Here is a 27,629-nt window from a genome sequence, read left to right on the forward strand (position 1 = left end):
GTAGTTTCTTTTCTACTTATACAATTAACTGCCATACATTAGTAGGTATTGAGATGTATTCATTTGGCACATGAACTGTTTGTGAACTGCTATACTGTGAATATTAATATACCCACTTTTGAACAGTTTCTGCTTTTTTAGTGCTGACATTAGCACAGGCTGCTCAAGAAAACTGGACAACTTTCAATACTGAGTATGCCTAGCTACATCCTTAGTAGACCCTGAACACACAGGCTTATTGTACATTTGGGTAGGGGTGTAGAAGGACAGAGAGCATTATGTATTAATGTGTGAACTTTATCTTACTGGACTTAAAGGGTTGCTGTGTACCTGTTAGTTTACCAAGGCAAGTAGTCTGTCTGCATAGCTCCCAAAAGTGGACCTATCTGGATTGTAGCCAGAGGTTAGCATGTTATTCTTTGTCTGTGCACCACGCCAGTATTTTCTGCACTGGAACAATGGCATTTTCACAGTTTGTTGCTAACAGTACATGGCTACATCCCTTGATATTTCAGTGTTGTACTCCTACATAAGGGTATGCTTCTGGAACTCCTTCCAAAGCTATTTTCACAGTGGGTAACAGCAGAATAGCTGATATGCCTGTGTGTTTCTGCCTCTGCCAGGCCTCTCAAACACTCAGGTACATATCTGAACCGACTCATGGAAAAGTAGGTAGAAGTGAGGTACACCTTTACAATATTAGAGACATTAAGTTGGGACTTTGAGAGAAACAGAGCATTTGGATTAATACACATTTCCTGAAGTACAAGTGGTGTCCAACTCTTATTTTATTTATTTTATTTATTTCCAGTTTGATTACTGGGGAAGTCCACTGGGCCTTGAGACCCATTTTCAGTGGTGGCCCGGGGAGAAAAGCTCCAGATGTACAAATACAAAATACAGAAATATAAAATATGAATGACACATTGAGGTGATCAGTTTGTACAATAGAAACATTCATTATTGCAACAAAGTCAAATACTACTTCACTAAGGTTATTCTAAAAGGTTATACAATCATAAGCTGTTCTTATAGGGTAATTTAAGACAAAGCATTATCTGAGCACATGAGCACATTCTTAGAAAGTTATACATTTGTAAATATATTCTTATAGAGTAGTTTGAGAAAATGCATTATATAAGCACATATAGAAGAGAGTTAAGAAATCTATTTACAATATTTACATGAAGCAGTATGAAGATAAGTCTTTGGGACAGAGTGCAATGGAGCACTCCATGTGGTATGAATATGTACTTGGATAGTTTTTAGTTGGGGTAGACTAAAGGGCAGCCTCACCTTTTTACACTCTAGGTAGGATATTTGTGAGTTTTTGAATAGTTTTAGGTAGGGTGAAAGCAGGTGCATTTCCACTTAGTGGACAGATGTTTGAAAAGCAGAGTTTTGAAATTTTCAGTGCTTGATATTGTTCTTAGAGAGGAAGGGAGAGTGTTCCAAGCCTTACCGATAGTGAAGGAGAGGAGAAGCTGGCCAGCAGGACTTAGGAAATAATCATTATTCATTAAGTGTAATTCACCACCTGTCTCCTAATGTCAGTAGCTTTCAGAGGGATTCAGAGTGACACAGCTAAAACCTGTCTCAAAATCAGGGACAGTTGTGAAGTATGGCCTCTGCCCTAATCAGATATGCTAGTGTTTGTCCTACTATGATACTGTGTGAGGGTTGCAAAGTGCTGCTGTAACATTATTTCCTGCTAGTATGGCTGGTTCTCTTTTCACAGTCATGTAATGCAATTCCACAAGAACTGCTGGTAAGGATCCACAGAACAGGATTTGTGTTATGGCATTTCTATTTGTCCTTTACATTCACTCATTCTGATGCATGATATATTGATTGCAGCACCAATTTGCTGTATGTTTACCATGGCACAGTGGTACTGCATGCAGTCTAGTGTGTATGAGGTCCGGGGTTTGAGACTGATAGAGGCATTTTATTTTGCTGCTTAGCCGAACAAGGGCCCTGACATACAGAGTGAATAAGGCACTTTTAAGCAGTTGTAAGCAGGTTTGTGCGGGTTTGCCCGAAGCTTAGCAATGCTTGGCTAAGCACACACTTGCTCAAACCCACTAACTACTGCTTAAAAGTGCTTACTCCCGCTAACCTCCGCGCTCATTTCTTTGAAAGAAAAGAAAATGGGGGAGATAGGAAAGTGGTGAAAAAGGGGCACAAAGAGGGAAAGACAGTAGGAAAAACAGCTCGGGATATGCAGGACAGGTGAGGACAATGGAGTATGTTGTACTGCCAATTAAATTTCAGTTTATGTGTCCAGCAGACAGGTGTGCAAAATGGCCAGCTATGTATGGGGCATAATTTTTTTGTGGGAGCAGATTGCCCATTTTTTTTTAGGGTGAGAGTGGAATGTGGGGTAGGGGAAGTAGGTATATTTGGGGAGGTAGGTTGAGGAGGTAAACAGACAAGACAAACAAGACGCATACAGGGGCAGAATATGACACATGGCGTGGGTGAACACCATTGACTTGGAAGGGTGTTTGGAAATCGCAAGCCCATTAGAACACAGATGGCAACAGTGGAACTGAGATCCCCACCAATGGGCAGTCACTACTGGACCTTCACAGCTCAGAGGGTGGCTGTGCTGGGGGCTGCATAGGAGGGGCAGGCTCACCCATGAGTCACTCCACTCTTGCCTCGAGCTGGCGTAGAGGATCAGCAACTGAACGCTCAATCTCCCTACGCACCACAGCCTGGACCGTTCAGAGGGTGATAGGTGGCCCTCCTCCGGCCATGCTTGCACAGGGGGGATGAGCCCCATCCCCTGCAGCACTTCCACCCAAAGGTAGCACAGGACCAATGGAGGAGGAGGTCCCGGGCTGGGCACCGGACCTGCTGGTGCCAGGTACCATCACCAGCTAAGGTGGGACAGGTGGGACAGGTGGGTCCGCTGGGACCGGCCTTCCCATACATTCTATGTTTAGGTCGATTTAATGTCAATATTGGTTAGTAATAGCCAACAGCATTCCAATTTAGTTGTAACAGCATACAGCAGTATTCCCATTAACCCAACACACCAGAGTTCCAACAGTTGAACAGCAAGCATAACACATGCATATGTAGAACAACAGTGGACATTCCAACAGCATGCAGGATTGATTGGTGGCAACAGGCCACCAAGATTGTGGTATGTGAACAGGGCACATGCATCAAAGTAAATGCAGATATTTATAAACCAATAGGACATGTGTCCCAACAAATTTTATGAGATTGGACATACCCATTGAGGTGTGGAATTGCATTGTTTAGGCACATACAGTAGGGTGTAAAAAGTTACCTCCATTAACAACTTATATATACTTGTAGTTTATACTACATTCCTATTGACTGCAGTTATATATCCCCTACATGTATTATTACACTGGGCAATGTCTGTTAAATTTCAAATGGGTTTTGCTGGTTCTTGATATACCTGGCCTGTATCTGACATACAAACTGTCCTGGATGCAGATGTTACTGCTACATATTTATATATTTCATTTATATTTAAATATCTACATGTCTGTATGTGTTCAGGTGACATTATCAGGTATATGTTGACAGCCCCCTACATTTCTAGTAGCACACTGACATTTCTGGGGAACAGAATAACAAGCTACTCATGTGCCAGATTAACCTGTACATGACGGCCATGAAGCAACAGTTGAGGACTGTATATATGGTTAACAGCTACTGACACTCCCTTCATCCACTTTACATGGGCCTACCCATGTGTGGGTTGACTGCACTTACTACAACAGTACTATTTCTATAATGCAAGGGTACAACAACATATCGAAGAAAGTGACAAGGACACACTCCAGGAATTATACCTTTATTAATTACATTACAGACTTTTCTAGTGACTCTCTCATTTATTTGATATATCAGTGCATGCAGAGGTCTTTTATTCAAGACATATTATACCTTTATTAATGGGTTACAACACCTTTTTATGCTGTCTCACTTATTTTATATAACAGTGCATGCAGAGAAGTTATTCAACACTCATTATACCTTTATTAATGGGTTACAACACTCTTTTTCAGGCTCTCTCACTTCTTTTATATGACAACACATGCAAAATAATTACTAACCTGCCTGGTGGCACAGCCTTAGCAGCCTATCTGCATAGGCTTGCTGATTCGCAGCACAGACACCTGCAGCTGTGAAGTAAATGAAGGGATATTGAGACATATCTATCCATAACATGGACTACTATAGCAATTCTTACATACTTCATTCCATGGCTACATACTCAGTAGTGGGGCATTTTCCATTTGATGGGCCTCCTGTATCCACTGGTTCAGTCAGTCCTCCTTGCATCTCTTCAGGTCTGAGAAGTGGTGTCTGACCTGCTCACCAGTCCAAGGGATGCCTGTGGCACTGGTGAGATCATGTGCTAGACGGTTCCAGGCTTCTGCTTTGAACTCAGTGCCCTGAAACTGGCCCTGCAGGAGTCTTGCATCATGATGATGGATGAAGAGCCAAACCATTACTTTTGACTCCTCAATGCTCCACCGTTGTGCTTGAAAATGATAGCTCTCTCCATACTATCTGCAGATGGGAGCTACAACCAGTTTTGGCAATTATTCCCGCCTATGGAGCTTAAATATGCCTCATTTCCCACACTTATTTGTGATTGGCCGGTTTTGAAAATTCTCAGCTAAAAGCAAACCTGCTTAGCAATGGGTAAACTTCCATTGATATATATGAGTGTGTTGGAAATGCATCCATATTTAAAGCTGCCATGGCTTAGTGGTTTAGTACTGTGATTATGGTGCACAGTATCCTGGATTCGAGGCCTGTCATTGCTTTTTATTTTACCACTGGTCAGACCGGCTAGGAGGTGTGGCTGTGTTTAGCCGACTTTGCTCAACTTTGCCCAACGTTGCTCGACGTTCCCCAATGTTGCGCTAGTTAGCGCAGAGCCGCACACCACGCTACCATGTTTTGTATGCGCTAGTTGGCACGATGCGCAGCTCCACGTAAAACTATTGTACTAGTTAAAGCAGTGCTAAGCTATGAGCAATTGTACTTAACTGTGCTTAATACTAGTAAACTTTGCTTAGTAGTGCTTCACATTGCTTAAGATAAGTTACTTATGCATTTATCAATATGCATGACCATTCCACCTTCTTATATATATATATATAAAATATCATTCACTAACACATTGAAATTTAAAAGGTAAATGTCAGGAATTCTTTTTATGCACACATTTCCTACAGAAAATAGGTAGGGGAGTGGTGGGACTCGAACCTGGAATGCTTTCTCTTTGCGCGAGGGCTCTACCACTAGCCTACTGCTATTTGGCTTAATTGGCATATAAATAGTTTATTATCCTCTTCGATTTCTACACTGCTAACTGTAGCTAAGCAATGGGCAAACCTGTGCATACACACACAAATACGGGCAGCTATATCGGAAATAATAAAAAAAAAAAAAAGGAAACGTTTACATTTTAAACTTGTAAAGGGATTTAAAATGTGGGGTAGTGTAGTGTTGTGTATGTGGACATTCGGCGTATTCGTTAATTTCTGTTGACATTTGCAGTTTAGGCACTTGCAGGGGCATGGATATTTGGACTGCTAGCAGTGTGACATGCCCCCTGCACTCATGCACGGTTCGTGTAAGCCTTAGTGTTGAGTCAGCATGCCCTCATGAATATGCATGATGCGCTGACATCATACCCTTACACTGCAGTGTCCGTGTAAGACTTAGTTAGTCTTACACAGAGGATTAGTGAATCTCGGCCTATGTCTTCATGAATTCCATAGTGACACACACCTGTAGTGTATGTCTTCATGAATTCCATAGTGACACACACCTGTAGTCTATGTCTTCATGAATTCTATAGTGATACACACCTGTAGTCTATGTCTTCATGAATTCCATAGTGATGCACACCTGTAGTCTATGTCCTCATGAATTCTATAGTGATACACACCTGTAGTGTATGTCTTCATGAATTCCATAGTGACACACACAGATTTTGACTCTCTTTTTACTATGGTTTGACAACCATCCTTTCCATGTTTCTCTCACTTGATTGCTGACCCACATGACCCTGGCATCTGATTTACATTTTCTTAATGGATAATTATGTAAATATTGCTGGGAGGAGGGCTATTGCTGGGCTACATTGTTAAATTACAACTACTGCTGGACTCCCCTACTCCTGCTGCTATTTTTTGCTTTGTTGGTAAGGGGTGGATAGGGTTGTAATTGTCTGAGAAAAAAAACTGCAGCATTATTGAGAGTGAGGCATTTGAGTCACCTTGAATTACTTTGGGATCTCTTCTGCTCACTCAGTGCCTCATCATAAGCTTAAAAAGAATTAATAATAAAAAAGGTGATCTACAACTACATAGCTGTATATGCAGCAACTGACTTTGCTTACCCTTATTGCCATGCCTTACTGTAGTAAACTTGCTGCATGCATGTGTTGCTGAAGAAAAGCACCATTTCATGCATTACAAGAGTATTAAGATCTTACAAAGGACCCATTTACCAAAAACATGGTTCTTTATTTTATCAGGTAAGTGATTATTTTAAAAAATGCAAGTGTTAAAATCTGTATATTTTTGGGCAAATTCAAGACATGAAGTCAGTAGTTCTTATTAATTTGTCTTTCTTGTAAAACTTTGCTGTGGGATTCAGGTTTCATGCAAAGCTTACATGATGTTTACATGTTAGCTGGATGATCTGCAACACTAATCACATGTGCATGCTGCTCATCACACTTACACTATTATAAGCAAGTTTTCATGGCCAGCAAAAGTGTTGGTGGCCAGGAAAATGTGTTGATCAGCATGAGCACACATAGTAAACAGACAAGCTTGCCTATGGGCAAACCTGTTAAGCATGCTCATGTGATCAAGAAGCTTTAGGACAGGAAAACCTAATGTAGACATGAGTGAAATAAAGATGGTTTGCTAAATCTTCCTTACAATCATGGATATGTTGGCAGATGCTTAGCTTAACTAGATAAAAAGTCAGGTATGTGTCATGAAAGAGAACTACAACATCACAGTAAGAAATAATGTGACATAGATCTGTAATCAAACCCTCAATGCTGTTTTTAAAAAGTGATTTATTAGACAACTGATTTATATCAACATTCCAGAGAGGATATTACACTTGGCTACATCCAACAGTGAATGAACTGTTAGAGTAGCTGCTGCCAGTGATTTCCTTTAATATGCTTTTATTATGTATTCTGATAGTACAGCATGTTTAAGCACCTTTGCGTGAGGATAACCAGACTACTGTGGATGATGGCAGCAACTGACCAGGTTTTGCCATAGCACATGAACAGCTATTCACCTTCACTTGGCATTGGTCTGCGATGTTAACGTCTGCACAAATGCTGAGAAGAAAAAGTGACCATGTGTGTTGTGTGAGATTCTATTTCTGGACCAGATTAAACATGTGAAAAAGGGCTCAATAGGCAAGTAGTGAAATGGACAGCAAGAAGAGAGGAGGACACAGAGGAAAGAATAGAGGAGTTTGCAGGAAGGTAGTCAGGGAGAACCATAGATATTCATTTCTTTGTAACATAAATGTAGAAGTGTAACCACAATTTGCTGAATTTGGAATGTCGCCACAATAAGGATAGATGACAACAACAAAATAATGTTGTACAGCCAATTGTGCCAAATCAAAGTTGTCATGAAAACACAGAAATGAAATGGAGAGGTGTATATGTGTCATTATTTTTTTGTGGCACGAGTGCCTGTTTTTTACTTTTTTTTTCATTCAAAGATAGAAATGTTGGGGAAGGCATTTAAGAATGTGAGGATCAGGTAGGAAGGTTATGTGAGGAAGCAGACAAAGACATAGAGGACAAACAAGACAAATAAAGACATGAACCAAGCATATTATCAGAACTATTGTAAAGCTTTAATTGATAATTTATCATGAATGGCAAAGTATGCAAATATACACAAACTTATTAAACATTCTCTTTAGTTAAAAGTAGTAACAGCATCAACTAAGGTGACATTTTTGTAAATATGTATATAATGTATAGTAGTTTCGATTTTTTGTGTATCATTGGCTTGGTGTTATGCTTCAAGATATACTCTTATTGTATTAACATAATGTATAGATTAATTGCTTTACTATATTCATGCCTCATGACTGAATCATAACACAGTCATAACTTCATGGTAATCCTTTGTTGTCAACTTCAGCTAATTTGAAATTGTTTCTTTTTTATCGCAGTGTGTGGACACCTAGCTTAATAACTTCCTAGTGTTTTGCAAATTGTAACATCAGCAACTTCTGTTGTACTATATATCATTTTTGATTTCACATTATGGAAAAAAATCATAAAAAGATATTTGAGAAAAAAGACAGACAAAGACATTGAGGGACACAAAAGGTTGGGTTACACCATGATTAGGGATAGGTAGGGGACATCAGAGGCACACCCATGTAAAGCCTGATATCAGTGAGAATCTAGTCCTCACCCCTAGAACTGTCATCACTGTCTCCTCTCTCAGTTTCCTGTATCAGGTTTCAACATGGCATCATCTTGGTAATGTGATGAAGCACCTTTTCTACAGTGCTGATTCAGGCACTGAGGTTCCTTTCCATTATACCCTCCACCAGGCATATCAGCTCTTGGTGGGTGACAAAATCACCACCTCCACCAATATCTCTCCAGAAAGGTACTAGTGGTTGGCCTATCTCTCTGTGCTGCATGTCAGTTTTTGTAAGCAGATATGTATGACAGCAAAATATTTTTAAGGCATATAAAATACCGCCCCCCCAAAAAAGAAAAAAATAGAAGACAGAAAAGAGAGAGAATATTTGATCCATGGCATATCACACATCTATATAAAAATCAGAAGAGAAACAGTTATGATTATCAAGTCTACACCTTTGCTATATCCAGGTATGATAGGAAGTTCTTACTGTGTTGTACCCAACTGCACTGCTATGATATCATTAATAATAATATTAATTTCAGTATGGCCATAATGCATACATTCACAGTAGTTATTATGCTTACAGTAAGACCTGATGCATATGTGCCCTGTGCCTGTCTGAGGTGAGTTAACTTCCCTTGGTGAATCTCCATGTTCACTGCAATGTTTTCAACAGCTGCTCACCACAAAAAAAGAGAAGAGGAGACGTGAAAGCATACTGGATAACAGTCTTGACTGGGTTCAGTATTCTACATCATTTAATACAGATGGATCAGTACACTTAACACAAATAAGGGATATCAGCAGTTCTAAAGTCATCCTCCCATCAGCTAAGGAGGTCCTTCTTGGACTATTTAAGGTCACTATAGTGGTGATAACAATTCTTTTCAGCGCATGGGATGCCAGTTGCACTGAAGACAGCCTTGGCTAATGTGTTCCAAGCCTTAGTCTTATACTGAGACCCAGTATAGCTCCAGTGCAGCAGCCTACAGCTGTAACGCTTCACAAAGACTGCCACAAAAATCCTGGACTACTAAAAATCCCACCTCTGTGCTCTAAATTCAGATTGATCATCTTCTGCACAAGCCATAGCTGCAGAAGTCAAGCAGCAACTTCAATTTTGAATTGGTACCACATTCCAGTATCTTGTTTAACAGCTAGTACACAAACATGTACAACTATGCCAACTGCATTTGCACAATGGAAAGCGTGGTGAGGCATTTCCAAATAAAGAAGAAGGCATTTTATCAAACAGCAATGGAGGTATGATACATGGCAGTGAGATTTGCCATGTCTGATGCACAACCTATTAACACATTTTCAGATGGTCCACAGTGACAGCCTCAATGGCTTTGATTTTGATCCTTGGTGTTTTGGAGGTTAAATAAGATGACTTGGCACATAACTTGCTGGAGTTGCACACTGTTAAATGTTAGTTGCCCATTGTGGGACTCAAACCTAGGGAAGAAATATTGCATTCATTTCAAGCAGAATGGTTACTGGCCAGTGCTACAGGAGAACTCCCTTTCAACCATCTTCATGATTAATCATTTATTAAGTATGGCTGGAGATATACTTCAGATAGACCTGTATGTGTGTGACTTATTGGAAGTCCTGTGAAATGTATTTTCATGAAGGAGGCAGTATTACTCTTTCCAAATGTATGTCAGATGGATAGCCTTTCATGAGCTGATACAGGTTGGGGTATGATATATATATTTCACTAAGCATACTGTCCTAAACACAGAGTTGAGCTATGTGAGGGGGGAAGATGATTTTAACTTAAGTATTCTGCTATCATAGATATGCAAGTGCATTTCTAATGCATTACATAGTTATCCTGCTTAAACAATTACACACTTTAAGTAAATAATTTATGAGATATGCTACTTAGAAAAATGTATTTATCAAAGCATTAATGAGACAGTTCTTGCAATAAACATTTGTATGTAGAGTTAACTTCCTAATCAAATTGTTGTTAGAAATTGCATTATGACACCCTTTGTAAAAATAAGTGCTAACTGGACTTAAACCATGGATTATCTGTGTTCTGTCATTAAAGTCAGTGCACTTATACATTGTGCTACAGAGACAGTTACACAGAAGGTGGATGCTATCCACTGAATACTGTCCAGAGTGCTGACATCTGTGCATTGATGTTAAGCCTATTTGCACTACAGAAGTCTACTCAAATAAATGTTGTCACTTTTTTCCTTAAGCATGTAAGCTTGATTGCAAGATGTTCAGTAGTGAGCAACTGCACAAAGCAGAAAGCAGGGAAAAAAAGGCATATGAAGCTCTGATGAAAGTATTCATACAGCTGGAGCAATAAGTTCTGCATTCCCTTTACACTGTATGGAATTAAACCCCAGATCAACTCTGTTAAGGGGCCAAAGTCAATGTATCCACACTTCTGCCACAGAAACGTATGCAGCATGTGCACATCAGTCACTCATTAGTACTACCAAAGAGCTGTGACAAAACTGTGCTAATGATGATTACAGAAATAAAAGTGTTTACTCTTTCCTTCAGCTGTGAGCCCTGTTTGCACTTTGCTAAGTAGTGCTACCATTATATAGACAAAAAACATACATGACAAGTTTTATTCCATACAAGGGAAAGGTGCATTTTTGTATCTGCTTCAAACATTCCAAGCAGCATGTGGCTTCAAGTTGAACTCAAACCCAGCATCCACTTTTCGGTTTCTTTAAATTCACTTCATTTCACCCTTGTGAGACATGCAAAGACATGCATCTGAAGTGTTTCTCCCTGGGCCACCTCTGAAAATATGCTGTGTCTTAGTTGGACTTTCCCGGTTAACAAATGTTAAATAAATAAATCTAAATGTGATGTAGAATCTCTTCCTTTATTTCTCTTTAGAGTGCTGCAGCAAAGCATACCTGTGCCACTGTAAAATGCGCTAGTGATGGCATTCCTAATTAAATTTCTCAGCTTGTACCTTAGGCAGTACATTAATTCTTTGAAACAGTGCACTTTGCCAAAATTTGCACAAATGAGGAATACACACAAAAAAAGTTGTCATTAGTAACAAATGTCAGGGAATAATAATGAAAAGGCAGGATTATGAAGTTTCCTAGATCTGTATGTGTTACAATCGGATCATATGCTCAGAAAATATGCATTAAATATGTTAGCACACTATATGGAATTGAACCAAGTTAGTGTAATATCAACCCTCACTCTGTTGTGTTTCTTATCTCTCTTTGCCACTACACAGGACCAGAAAATGTTCCTTTCTCATTTGCTTGAATGTGTCCTGATCAATGTGATACTGACAAATACTTTATGCTAATAACAGCTCATACCTTATTAATGTCAGATTGGTAACAATTCCAGCTATTTTTTCTCTTTATTTTCTGAGCATCTTCCCCTCTTCTCAGCTTATCTACAGAAATGCAATGTTATGACTATTTATTTGCATCTTTGTTACAATGTGCAATATAGCTGATCAGCACTTCATAAAAAAATTAAGCAGAGGGTGGACAGTGTGCTCTTAATACAAGAATATCAATGTTGTTAATGTTAGTCTTATAGCTCTCAATGTGCTTATACTTTCTATTGTAAGTCTACTCTGCATGATATAAACACTTCAGGGAGAAGAGTCACTTTTTTTTTGTTCGGAAATGCTAATGATTTTCACACCTCATTTGCATCTTCACAGTGCTCAGAAGGCTGAATCTACACTATATAAAGGTAATGACATAGCTATAGAAGTGAAAGGATGGGAGACTGGATACCGACAGACCATTACTGCTAGTTACTTACAGGAGATTGAGTTACAGATTGCTGCACTATTTCTTGTCCTCTTCAGAAAATGCTTACATGTTCATATTTTGAATGTATTTTAATATGCAATGGAAAAAATATTTTTGATATATATGCCATTTAAAAAAAAACACTTCTGGAATACTGCACATATATCAGTTCTTGTTGGACTTTCCAAGTTAGTATGGTTACATTACAAGATTGTGTTATCATTTGCTATGGGGGGACTTATTGGGTAGGATGCATACCACACTGGATCAGGCGGCGTCTGTAATGAAACATCTGCTGGGGGAGGGCCAACATCCACATGTCCATAGACCCACAAGATCTTTTAGTGTTAGCTGATGTGGCCATGGCAGATTCTGATTCCACATTGTCACTACTTCCACTGTTCCACTGCTTTGTTAGGGATTGAGTTATCCACACCCAGCCATGGTAGGGCACTGGGCCATGATCATGGGCATAGTCACAAAGAGAGCTTGTCCAGCAGACATTGCTCACATTCAACTAGTACACCCACTTTAAACAGGGGATGTGGAGGCAGCAGTGCAACTGTTGGCAGAGGCAGGTCACGTGGCCAGGAGCAACAACACACTGAACTGACATCTCTGCCATGCAAAGCTCACACCTGTTTGACATGACAAGATATAGAGATAGTACAGAGCTGGATTGTGTTCATGCAGACACGCACCCATTTCACAAAAACTGCCCATACCATCCCACACACATGCAACCTAAGAAAACCATAATGTTTAATGAGATATATCTGCTGTTAGTGGCCCTGAGATATTTCCTATTTTACTAAATGCTCTGTGTTTCTTACTCACACATTCTCACTACTTTGGTGTCAGCCATGCCTTACTGCCTGCCCACACCACCCTGTGCAAATGATGATGACTGTGCCATGGCCTTTGTTCACTTCGGTTTGATTAAGGGTTGCATATATGTCTGTTGTACAGAGTAGAGAGGTAAGAGACTGACAGTATGCAAGATAGTTTATCTTCTTACACATTTTTTCATATAATACGGGTTCCACAATTACCTTGACATTACTGCAGTTACAAGCTGTGTACCATGGCACTGTCTCTGTCTGATGCTGTCCAAACACAGACATTACATTGGTGAGTAAAGTCTGTGGACATCAGATGACTTCACTTTTAATATTTCTATGTGCTTAGGTTGCTATGTGCATTCCTTCGCTGGTGAGTGTATATGCTATCATTTGCCTCTTAGTTGCTATGTGTGTGCATTAACCTTTGAGTCTTAGGTGGTGAGTGTGTGTGCTATCCTTTGCCTCTTTGCCAGGGCAAGGGCATATGGCACACACATACCTTTGTAGCTGGAGGTTCTCTCTCAGTATCCATGTCTCTATGTGCTGTAGATGCTGCCCCTGCCTGAGGTCCAGATATGTATGGTCCTGGCCTTTGCTGTCCCTTTTACAGCTCTGTCCTCAAGACAATATTATGCAAAGTCCATAAGAGGATGGAGGACCCATCTGTAAGGCCCACAGTGGCAGCGGAGGGTGACATTACAGCCCCGTTGGCCAAATTTTTAGATTTTAGGTTAAAACAGATTTCTATGAGAGCAAAAAAAGTTTTAAATGAATCATGGGTCTTCTTAAGGAAAATAAAACAAGATTTATGTAAGGACAATTTAATTTTTATTACCATAGATGTGGTAGACCTATTCACCACCATTCCTCATGAACAAGGCTTAGAACTGAGGTCACAAAAGAGGTTTTCTTCTAATGATATACATGTTTTTTTCTAGGATTAATAGAGATGGTTTTAAAGAACAACTTTATATATTTTGAAGGAGAGTTTTTTCTGTCAGTTGAAGAGCATAGCTATAGGTGTTAGTTGTGCCCCTACTTATGCTAACATTGTCCTTTCATGATGGGAAGAAAAAGCACTTTTTAATTATAGGTTTAATGACTGTTGTGTTTTTTTACAAATGATTTTTGGATGACATTTGTTTATTTTGGACAGACACAGAGGACAGGTTCCTTGAATTTTTTGATTATATTACAAAATCTACTGATTTTTTAAAATCTACATACAACATTCAACATAATAGTGTCAATTATTTAGATGTTACTATTCAGAAAACAACAATGTTTTTGCATCCAAAGTACACAGGAAAGATACATATTCCAATTGTTTTGTATTTTGCTAGTGCACACCCATACAGCCAGAAGAGGAGTAGGGTCAAAGGGCAATTTGTTAGGGGCAGCAGAATGACCTCGGAGGACGGCAATCTCCTTGTTGAATGTAAGTTTTTAGAAAACATGTTTTTGGAAAGAGGATACCCCAAAGACTTAATTAATGAATTGCAGGGAGAGGTCTTGCCTGGTAGAAAAAATAGGTTTGCACCCATTTTGGGGATAGAAAAACCAATGTTATGCAATACACAGGGTGAGACCAAAAGTGTAGACCATGACAGTGGTGAGACTTATGAAAGTGCTCACGGATTTTAATGGTGATGTCCATGTTATTAGGAATGTAATTGCAAAAGAATGTGCCAAGTTTGCTAGTCTTCCTGACTTACACACTATTTTTGTCAATCCCTTAAAGTGTATATGCAGGAAGGGGGTTAGCATTAAAAATATATTGGAGAGACAACATAATAAATCTAACCCCAAGAATAAGGTGGGGACTTTCAAATGTGTTTTTGTTCCCAATGCTCTCTTGTCTCCAATACTACAGATATTTACATTAGGAGTAGAGACAGATACATAATTTGGAGGTATTGTTATACATGTGATACCAAAGGAATAGTATATATTGCCCTATGTGAAGGGTGTGATGCTTTTTACATAAGGAAGACAGAAAGGAAACTTAGGAAATGTATATTTGAACATATGTATGATATAAGGAAAGGGAATCAAAAGAATGCACTTTACATACACACACTGTCATGTTTGGGCTTTAGGTTTAAGTTTTTTGTCCTAGAAGATGTTCCAGTTGATGTTAGGGGTGGTTTTTGGGAGATGAATTTGGAATATAGGGAACTTTACTGGCAAATAGTTTTGGAAGCAAACAGAGAGCCAGGTAAAATGATATGGTCTCTCTTGCTCCAGTTTTAAAAATGAGGTCAGCCAAGCTATAGTAATTTTATTATGATTAGGGTTTTACATTAGTTTTAATTTAATTTTAGTGTTGTGTTCAATAATGTCCACTAGGTGGAGCTATATGACACACGTTTGTAATTTTATATTAATTTTATAGTCAACATTTATATTTATGTTCAAAGCAGAGTACACATACTTCTTTTTAATTGTGCAATATTTTTATTGTTCAATATTTTTCACTGTGCAATATTTATGTATATCTGCTAGAGTGTTGTGGCTTTTAACTAGATGGGGTTGTATTGTGCATTACCTGATTAATTTTGTGTTGTTGCATTTTCAACATGTTTACGACTTTTAGATTTAATTAAATGTATTATGTAATTAGTTAATTAATTAATTAATTAATTAATTAATTAATTCATTAATTAAGGGGGTTATATATTGATTTTTGGTGTGTCCTATAGGTGTCTGATTAGTCTGTATTATTATGGACAAAAACGCAGTGGTCTAAGGAGTGTTAAGGTGTTTTGGTGTTTATTGTCTTGTCTGGTGATTTTCATTAATGTTTTTTGGCTCTTTGGAAGGTGTGCATCCCAAGTGTTCTTTTTTTCTGTTACTGGTTGCATACCAAACACTCTTTCCTTCTTTTGGTGTTGTTGTGGTCGGTATTGAAGGATGAATGGTCTTCTTGAAGCTGCAGTTGCCGTTTCATCTGTGGGCGGTGAAAAGGGTGATATTCCAACACTGGCTGGCCAACTATCTCAAGTGGTGAACATTTTGACTTCAATTTGCTTTTCTTTGGTTGGGCCCGCCTCTAAAGTTACTTTTACGGGTAACCAGGAGGTGTGGCTTCAAAGGCAAGGAACAGTATGTGGAACGGGTAAACAGTGGTCTAATGGCAACACTATTTTAAGTAAATCCCCGGTTTGGGATTTGCATGCTTCCTCAGAGATTTTCCGTTCTTCTAATGTGGATGGTATATCTAATGAAGATGATAGAATACAACACACTGAGCGATTAAATTGGAGACAAGGTGATGATTCATTCAATAATGGACAGAATTTTTGTGAGTGTAATTTAGAGACCTGGCTTACTAAAATCATTTTTTTTGAAAATACATTACAGTCACTGCATATATATGATAATGACACCTAGGCAAACAATTTAAATAAACTACAGACATTATTATTAAAAGCAAGATTTTGGACTTAGATAATGTACTTTTGAAACAGTGTCTTAGGCTCCACATTGTGTCTAAGGGTCTTAGAGTGTTTGAATACCCAAATAATGTGGAGAATGATTCAGATTTCCACAAAGAACTGTTGGACATTTTTGATATATGTGGGTTTGATATCATGCATACTATTATAAAGCAGAATGAGAGAGATATGTCTGTTTTGAATGAACAGATAGGAAATGTAAACCAATGTTTAATCAACGATTTAATGCACACAGTTTATCTAAATAAGAAAAATATTACGACATTAGGAAGCATGCTGATGAAAAATTGCTAAATATTCTTAACAGGAAAAAGAAGAAATTACATAGGGATCTTAAGGCGTATGAGGCAAAGTGTAGTTACCCCAAACCAAAGGGTTATACTCACTATCAGAGAAGGAATGGGTGATTTAGTGGACAGGTTTATTAAAATAGTCAACTTGATGGTTATAACAGGTTGGGGGGTGACCACCCAAATGAGAGGGAGGAGACACCAGACCCTAGTGCCCTCAACAACCCTTTAGAATGACAGACTGAAAAACAAACAGCCTATTCAATGCAAACAGGGCAACTGGATGGGGAGGAACAGGATGGAAGATACCAATAAATGACCAGGAGGCTCAGCTGGCAGCCGAGAGGATTGTTGTGGAAGGTTGTACGTTGAGCTACAAGGGACATACTACTTTTAATTATAGTACTTTAGATATTGCTGAAGAACATTTTGGACTATTTTTAAAGGGTTTAAATTCATACCTAAGAAAAAGTGTGACATTAGCAAAGTAGTTATTGATTTAAAAATTTTAACTAGGAAGAAAAATGTGGAACTAATCTTTGTGGGTCAAAATACAGGGAATGTTTCTTTGTAAAGAGGAAGTATTTGGAATCCACCTTTCCACTCACAGTTAAGAAGTTTTGAAATGGTTATTGAAAGATAATTAAGAGATGGTATTTTAAAGAAAAGTGTAGTTCTGAATTTAACTATCGAAAGGGCTGTATTGGAGAAACTAAGGTCCAATCAATTTATCAGAATAATGAAACCAAACAAGAGGGGGTGGGACAGTGATTATGGATTCTATTTCCTATGAAGGGAAAATATTAGAGATTTAACAAGAAGAAAGTAAGTACACAAGAGTATCAAAGAATGAGATCAATATAGCTTATAAGAAGATCTGTTTACCTTTGAATGACATATTACTTGAAAACTCTATTGATGTGGAGATGTTCAATTACTTACATAACAAAGAACCATGTGTACCCACAATTTATGGGGTTCCAGGGGTCCATAGGAGCATTGAGGACCCAGCCTTAAGGCTCATAGTGGCAGCAGAGGGTACCATTATGGCATTTTTGGCCAAATTTTTAGATTTTAAGTTGAAAGAGATTTCTATGAGTGCAAAAGAAGTTTTAAAGGATTCATGGAACTTCTTAATGAAAATAAAACAAGATTTATGTCAGGACAATTTAATTTTTATTACCATAGATGTGGTAGACCTATTCACCACCATTCCTCATGAACAAGGCTTAGAACTTTTTGAAGAAGTACTGAGGTCACAAATTAGGTTTTCTTCTAATGAAATTCCTGTTTTTCTAGGATTAATGGACATAGTTTTAAAGAATAACTTTATATATTTTGAAGGAGAGTTTTTCCATCAGTTTAAGGGGGTAGCTATGGGTGCAAGTTATCCTTCCACTTACGCTAACATTGTCCTTTCACGATGAGAAGCAACAATAGTTTTTCATTCTAGTTTTAATGACTGTTGTTTTTTTTTTTTTTTACAAAGGGTATTTGGATGACATTTGTTTATTTTGGACAGACACAGAGAACAGGTTCCTTGAATTTTTTGATTATATTACACAATCTACTAATTTTTTAAAATCTACATACAACATTAGACATAATAGTGTCAATTATTTAGATGTTACTATTCAGAAAAACAATTTTTTACAGTCAAAGTACACAGGAAAGATACATATTCCAATTCCTTTTTGTATTTTACTAGTGCACACAAATACAGCCAGAGAAGGAATATTATATATTAAGTAATTAGTTAATTAATTAATTAAGTGGGTTATATATTGATTGTTGGTGTGCCCTGTAGGTGTCTGATGAAGTCTGTATTATTATGGACAAAACGCAGAGGTCTAAGGAGCGTTACTGTGTTTTGGTGTTTATTGTCTTGGCCTGTGATTTTCATTAAGGTTTTTTTGGCTCTTTGGAAGATGTCCATCCTGAGTATTCCTTTTTTTCTGTTACTGGTTGCATACTGAACACTCTTTCTTTTTTTGGTGTTATTGTGGTCAGCATTGATGAATTGATGGGAAGTTAAGACATTTTGAAATGGTTACTGAAAGAGAATTGAGAGAAGGTATTTGAAAGAATAGGGTAGTTCCGAATTTAACTAATATCGAAAGGGATGCATTGGAGGAACTAAGGTCCATTCGATTTATTGGAATAATGAAACCAAACAAGTGGGGCGGGATGGTGATCATGGATTCTATTTCCTATGAAGGGAAAATATTAGAGATTTAACAAGAAGAAAGCAAGTACACAAGAGTATTAAAGAACGCAATCAATATAGCTTATAAGAAGATCTATTTAACTTTGAATGATGTATTACTTGAAAACTGTATTGATGCGGCAACATTCAATTACTTACATAACAAAAAAGCAAGTGCACCATCAATTTTTGGGGTCCCAGAGGTCCATAAGAACATTGAGTCTGATGAAGTCTGTATTATTATGGACAAAAATGCACAGGTTTAAGGAGCATTAATGTGTTTTGGTGTTTATTGTCTTGGCCAGTGATTTTCAGAAAAGTTTTTTGGCTCTTTGGAAGGTGTGCATCCGGAGTGTTCCTTTTTTCTATTACTGGCTGTATACCAAACACTCTTTCCTTCTTTTGGTGTTATTGTGCAACATGGCACAGATTGTAAGGATTTCTTTACCGGTGCCCGGGTTGTACTGCATGGCACCCACTCATGTGCCAAGACAGTGGAACCGTGACTTCATCATGTCAAAAACAAACTCTATGGTGTCTCTGGTTTGAGTATGGGCATTGTTGTATCCTTCATCTGTGTGTGTGTGTGTGTGTGTGTGTGTGTGTGTGTGTGTGTGTGTGTGTGTGTGTCTGTATGTGCATTTTTAATGGGTGTCATGAGCCACAGTTCCAGTATATAACCTGCATCACCCAGAAGATAGTATTGTGAAACATTGACCCTAGCAAACCTTGTGTAAAGCTGCATGGTGTGCCATATGTGTGAGTCATGGTAACTGCATGGTTTGTCTCCAAAGACATTGAGAGTGATCTCTTAGGCATTACAGACAATGTAATAGTTGAGTGAGTCAAACTCCTCCCTTTAGATGTATGCCCCTCCCTATTCACCAGGTGGGGCTTTTATTTCTGAGTGAGTGCAGTCTATGGCTCCCAAGACGCTATAGCATATAATTATTGCATTGATCTTGCTCTCTCCTCTGGTCTGAATGGAAAATAGATGTACTCCCTTGCATGTTGTAGTGCAGTATTAAGACTTTAGTGCAATATTCTGGAGGCTGGAGGCCTGTGATGCCCCTAGTATATCCCCTGTGAGTCTCTGGAATGTACCAACAGTTAATATGTTAATGCTACACAATACCTTGGTTTCTATCCCTCTCAAATCCCTGTCATTCCCTTTTTGTGTTCTCAATTTCTCCTGGGTCTGAGGTGGGGGCGGCAGTGGTTGTAGATTTCCGTTTGTGTTCACATATCAACTCAGCATCGTTTTACTACTTCAACATCATGTAGTCCATGATATATTAAATGGGGTCTTTTCCTTGTATGAGCTCTATCAGCAGCAGCAGCAGCATAGATTTGAACCTATTGCACATACACATGCAAGAGAGCAGCGGCAATCCTAATTTTGCTTTTTTGTCTAAGTGTGATGGTGGCTGTGTCCCAATAGGTTTTCGAGCTCATGGAAAAGAGCAACAACATCTCTACACAGTTACGTTGTAGCTTCCTGAAAGGGTGTTATGGTTTCATTAGCATACACTACAGGGTAGCAGCACTGAAATTAGCCAACCATGAACCCAGCCTGTGGAATTACTGGATTTAGTAAAACTGACATTAAAATGCATGGGGTGGTGGCTTTGTAGGACATTGGGATAAATTACTGTGACCTAAATGACATGAGACTGACTGTTGTCAGAAGTTGTAGAAGATTCAGCTGGTGACAGTGTTAAATATACAAATAGATACAACTAGGATGATTAGCATATCTGATGTAATATACTGTCGACATTAGCCCACAAAACATCCCTTAATAACTAAAGCTCAGCTTAGAGGAGGATATTTGAGAAAGCTCTGAAAATTAAAGAAAGGCCTTGCATCCACTTTAATAAATTTTCTATAGATAAGAAATTCTACTACAGTGGTGAACAATGTGGTGCACATACACAATGTTACATATGGCATACAGGTTGACAAACTCCTTTACTAATGTGAGATTTAGTCAGGAAAAATAATGGTATGACCTTCATGATTTAAGGTAAGGAAAAAACAAATGGAAAACTGAAAGCTTCTAAATGGATCCTCAAGCATAAACATCTGGGTGATAATGGGTACAATTCTTGGATAAAGTTAACTATACCGGAGAGCAGAACTTTCCTTTAAATTACCATTGTTATGGGTATGTATGTCATGAATACTGCCCTTTGAATTAGTAATGTAAGCAAACTTAAATTTAAAATCATAGGTTCATAGGTAAGTACTAGACTAGCTGACTTTGCAAAACATTTTAATCCTAGACAGTTTCCCTTTTTGTATTCAAGATAACCTAACCAATTTGGTTACTGAGTGGCCTTACCTATTCCATGGTCGATAATTAGGGTTTATATCACGTTGTCAAACTCTTAAAAATTCGAATGTCATATGGTCAACACCGTATGATCGAACTTTTAAAAGTTTGAACGTTTCATCGGAGATCTCCGTACATTGCAGAATGGAAAGATTTCCCTTTTTTGCACTATAGTGCGATCTCGGAGTTGGTATATTTAAAGAGCAAGAGGGGGTGCAGGGCGGGCCTGCCTCCATGCTTAAACCATTCAGGTGGGTTTTTTCTTTGGTTTATTTATTTTTTTTTATTACATTTTCGAACTTTTAAAAGATCAATCATATGGTCTCGACCATATGACGTTCAAACTTTTAAATTTTGATAATGTAATACAGATGCAATAATTATATATTACCCCTTATGAGAATAACTTTAATTATACCATGGATAATTTGAGGGGACTCATATATGAGATAAAGCATTTAGGAGATGCATCTGACCATTAATAGTACAGCGAGCAGTCCTGGGGTAAATTTTCCATTTCCCATCCATAGCTTGAAAATGTACAGGGATGAACTTTGTTTTATGTGGATGGGTATAGTCTGTTCCATAGCAGAGGGATCCTCTGAGAAATATCCCTCTCATTCCAAACTGTTCTGTTGATGTTGTCGAAGAGGTTTAGGCCCCTAGACCAAGTATTTCTTATGCCATTTGACTTAGTGACGTGCAGTAAATTCAGCAGTAATGGGCTGGTGCATGCCTTGTATGCCAGACACAGCCCATGTCTTGGATACAGAATATAGTAGCTAGGCCTTAAGTTGGCCCATGTAGGATATGCTGTTTAGGCCTTGAATCATTTTAGTAAGGTATTTCTGTGGGCATTACAGTGGTTGCACATGTCGGGACAGATACATGCCAAATGGGGCATTATATTCAATTATTGATCAAATGAGAGCTGACTAAATGGGGATCATGACATCCCTAGATCTAGACATAATCCCTTTGTTTATAAACTGCACAATATAGAAGGACTTCCTTACAACAATAAGCACTTGTTGATTAAAAGTTAGGTCACTGTCTACATATGTTCTCAAATCCCGAAAAACTGTGTGAACTCTTAGTGCCATATTGTCAATGTGGTAGTTCCATGGGGTACAAGACTTCCCAAAGGGCACAGTAATGCATTTTTTGGCATTCAGTTTCAGTCCACGGTTTTGACATCAGTTATTTATTTGAGAGAAACCTTCCTGCAGGATGACTAAGTCTTTTGGGAGTTCAATGACTGATCCTAGCTTGCAGTCATTTGCAAACCTGACCAACCAGAGCCCTTGGTATTGACTTTTACTTCAGAAAAGTAGATTCTAAAGAGGAGAGATACCAACACAGAGCCCTGCAGTACTCCATTTGTGACTGGTCTCTCTGTGGAGGTAACTTCCTCTATTTTGATTATATATGCCCTATCAATGAGCCAGATAGAAATCCAGTGCGTGACATAGGGGTTTATTCCCATTTTATTTATCTTTTCTACTGTATTTGAGAGGGGAATTGCATCAAAAAAATGTGGCCATGTTGAAGGATGCAGTGTGTATCGTTTTGCCTTTATCCATTGCTTTTGTGGCCATTTCTAAAGAATCCATCAGGTGGAGTATGCATGACTTGCAATTGACAAATCCAAACTGAGCAGGGTCTAGTGTTTAGAAATTCTCTGTGTCCTGATTCATTAATTCCATGATAAGTCTTTCCATGGGTTTTCAAATAAGGCTGGTCAGATGTATGGATCTGTAATTTCCTGGGTTTCAAAATCTGAAGAAATGAAGGTTATACACACACAGTATCTTAACTTGGACCAGGAAAGGGTTGCAACATCCAAGGAGCACAAAAAGAGAACCAGACTAAGGCTGTGGAAAGACAAATGCCTTACTAAAAGGAAGACAATACGGAAGGAAAAAGGAACTTCAGTTTGAAGATTACTTAGATTTAAAATCGGCTGAAGTAATATCTAACTGCATATCTGATTTTTGGAGAAAGTAGTGATTATAGAGGCAAAAAGGGACTGCCTATTAGTGGGACCAGAAAATTCAAGAACCAGTGGAAGTCTACAAAGGTAATGGGGGCATGGACTCAGAAGAGCAGAGAGAAGTTACACTGCTTTATAATACAGTGTGTAGCCATTGCTTAGGGATCACAAGAGCTGTTATTTTGCTCAGATATTTATGTCCTCCAACAAGGCACAATGTTACCTCCTTCAAGATCTTTCTAAACAAATGATTTCATTTTATCTAAACATACTGCCAACTTTAATGTACCAGATTATGGCAAAATGATTTTAAGATTCTTGGTTACATGGTTCAATTACAGGGTACTATAATACCAAAGAATCCAACAAATGAACAGCCATTTTCTTTCTTGGGTTTCTCGTTCCACAATACCTGGATCTAGTAACATACTGAACTGGTGGTACTGCAGAAAAGCAGGAAAATATTCCAAAACAGTAACTACCACTGAAAATGTGCTGCTAGCTTCTCAAAGTCCACTGCTGCTGCATCAGTCTTAATCACATGTAGAGAAATGTCATTCTGTATCTGTAAGTACTTACTTCTTCAGGAAAAGCTCTAACTGCTTTGAGGCATCTGTCTCAAATGTCATCATTTGTCATCCTTCCAACTTGAACTAAGTATTTCAAGACTGAGCAGGTTGCAGCCTAATCTTTGAGAAACTGCACCAAAAAACAGATAAAAACATATCAACATCCTTTCAGCATATCAAAAAGGAAAGCCTTATTCTTAGACATATATTTATTGATTTAAATCTCTGATATCGTGTAACATATACTCCATTATTTCATAGGTTCATAAAAGGCAATCAGATTGCAGACAAATACAGTTATAGCCCATAGCCATATTAAAAAACTCTCACTGGCTTAAAGGGAGCAGAACAAGATAGACCAATGGAAAGTTTGAGGCTGTACATCCAATTGCCTAAGTTTACCTTAAATGTGACAAGGTGCAAAGGCTTTACTTCCAGAAAGCTGTTATAGTTCATCAGATACATTTTTTATAGAAAGTTTCTCTAAGACATGTTTTTCAGTGCCAGTGATCCAGTAATAATCCAATGGTGATAGTAAAAAGCACCATCTAGTCTTATACAAGACCTTGAGAAACATGTGACGATTATTGTTAAAACTCTGTAAGCACAGTCATAAAAGGGGATATTCCTTCACTTATTATACTCCAGATACTGGAAACACATTTTAGGTAAGTTAGATTTTCAGGATATCATTTGAATTTAAAATAAAATTAGACAATTACATGGGACACCAGAAATATTAGTAATGGTAAAAGTTTAATCTGTGTCATTGATATAGACTGATAAAGTTTTGATGACAGCCAAGGCCTTATTCTCTTTTCTGTCCCCAAATATGAGTCATAGCTATTTCAGGAGGGTCTGAGTTGGATTCAGTAGAACTAATGGACATTGCAAGACCCTTGTAGTAGTTCATGGTCATCTACAGGCCACAAAAAATGTGCAAAATATAATGAGAAAGAAATATTCCTTTTGCAGATGATTGCTCAGCAGTGGCTGGCTCTCATCATGAAGGGGAGAATGAATGGATCAATGAACGATCCTGGGACCATGAGGGCAATGGCTACTTGGTCAGAGAAGTCTGTAAAAACTCATTAAAAATGATTATAGCAGCCCACGTCAAGGTTATGCTATGGTTTACTAAATATAACTGTTAGCCCAGTTGGAAAACATCAAGCAGAATTTGTAGATCTTTATAGCCAGTTCTTTATCACATGTAGGGAATTGGAAGACTTACTTCCTTTTGAAAAGCTCTAGCCACTTTAAGGCTTAAAATGCAGAGTGCAAATTCTCTTACCTTGCTCCTTGATATTTCTTCTGTCTCAAATGCCATAATTTTTTCATCCTGCTAACTTCAGTTAATTATTTCAAGTCTGGCAGGTTGCAGCCTAATATTTGAGAAACTGCACCAAGAACCAGATAAAAACATATCAACATCCTTTCACAGCAAATTAAAACTGAAGTTCCTTAATTCTTTGACACATATTTATTGATTTAAATGCCTGATATTATTCAACATATACTCCGTTGTTTCCAAGGTTCATAGGTTCAGGCAATCAGTCTTCAGACAAATACAGGCTTAGCCAATAGTTCATATTCAAAAGCTTCCTCCAGCCCCAAGGAGGAATTACACGATAGAACAAGAGAAAGTTTGAAGCTGCACATCTAGTTGTCTGTGTTTACCTAAATGCAGCAAAAGTGTGAAAGCTTCACTTCCAAAAACCCAGGATTGAACAAAAAACTCTAAGAGCTCTTTCCTCTAAGTTGTTTGAGCTCATTTTGCTAAAAACCTGATAAGACTTTTAATCTTGAGAAAATTACACTGGCTACCCTTAAATTAATAAACTAAATTGTGCACTATTATATTTAATGCATTAAGTATTAAGGCTTCTTGGGAGGCAACCTGTATAACTGTTCACTTATCTTGGTTTCAAACTTCATTTCTTACTTTACTTTACTTTTTATGTTCTCTTAACTGCTGGCAAATGTCCCTTAAAGTTTATTGCATTGTACTTGTAGCATTTTATTGAGAAGACACTGTTCAGACATATGATGAATAACTGCCTTCACCTGCACACTGCTTTTTTTTCAGCTAAAACATGTGCTAAGGATAAAAAACAGCTACTTTGTCATAGCAAGAATGAACAATATTTCACAAATGTCTTCTTTTTCCTGCATTTCAAGCCTTTTTGATTAACAAAACTGTCTCTAACTTAAACTAAGATCATTAATTTAGGTGCCCACCTCTACAAAAAAAGAACATTATTATTTTTTAATTATTTATATAATATGACCACATTTGCATCCACAGTAGCCCATAATGAAAAAATGATATTAACTTTAACTCTCTTCTTTACTGCCTCTCTTATCCTGTTATAGTGTAAAACCTGGATGCATTACAACTAAATACTTTCTTCCTTTAACATCACTAGCATATACAGCAGCAATCGATAAGCCCTCATATACACTTAAAACACATCTGTCTGCATATTATATTGCACTAATTTACAAATCAGATGTAAACTCATGTGAGTTTTATTACATCTGATGAAGCAGTGTATCTGTAAAAGCACTTATGTACTGTTTGTTCAGCAATAAACACATTTATACTGGATCCTTTGGTCGCTTCCAAGTCCACATATCTTTTTGGATTGATTTGTCTTGCTTTTTTGTGTGTACTTGGTATCTGGAAGTGGTTGGTGGTATTTTTCTTCAATCTTGCTAAAGATGATGTAGGGGTCTGTAGGCTGTTGTAGCCTTTTCCTGGTAGATGGCTTGAACAGCAAGTAGACCAATTTAGAAGGTCTTGCACAGACCCACACTGCCCAATCAGAGACAGGCAGGAATCAATGTCCTCTGCTCTTTCTCTCACCTGTAGCAAAATATAAGTACAAATTCCAAGCTGGCACCTATGAGGCAGTTATTATGCTTTCTATTGATTAACATTCTCCAGGAAATAATGTATCTTTGCTCTTTCTCTCAACAGAAGCAAAACAGAAGTACTAATCCCAAGATGACTACTGAGAAGCCAAATATGTGTTCTACAATAACTGGTTGTCTTCAACTAGATGTTGCAAATTTTAAAGGTAAGATATAAAAACCAGTTGATATCCTAAGAGTTGCACTGTGCACTAAACAATTTGATATGAAACAGGGAGTAACTCATTCTATAGATATCTAAGGGGAGGGCCACTAATTTTAAAAGAGCGAGATAGATTGGATGGGGTAGGCACTTAGTATTCTGACTCTATGGTTTCTAGTAGGGTGGCCAATAAATTTAAATAGCTGAGCAGGAGTGATTTCACAAAATGATAATTTTATGCTTACTGGCAATACCCTAGGAAAGAGGAGAGAGATGGAAATATGTGGTCTAACTGACATAAATGGTAGGTAGCCACAGAGACAGTTGAGTTTAAAAGCACCACAGGACCAGTGTGGGAGGATAGGAACATTTTTATTTTTTTTGTGTGGCTCACAAGAGACACAGCTGTGGTCTCTTTCCTTGTTTGAATATGCAAATGAAAGCAGAATACAAGTAAAACACAGTGTAAAGAAAATACTCCACAATATTCAAAATAGAAGAAGGCAATGAAGCAACAGAAATTGCAAGAAAGCAAAAGCAAACTAACCTTTCTCTCACATCAGTCTATGGGAGAGTCTGATTTGTTGTAAGTTAACAATGAATGAATGAATGGGTAATATTAAAGCAACTTTCAGCT

The sequence above is a fragment of the Protopterus annectens genome, chromosome 5.part0, assembly GCF_019279795.1.
Source record: "Protopterus annectens isolate FY-2018-M chromosome 5.part0, PAN1.0, whole genome shotgun sequence".
NCBI classification, from domain to species: domain Eukaryota; kingdom Metazoa; phylum Chordata; order Ceratodontiformes; family Protopteridae; genus Protopterus; species Protopterus annectens.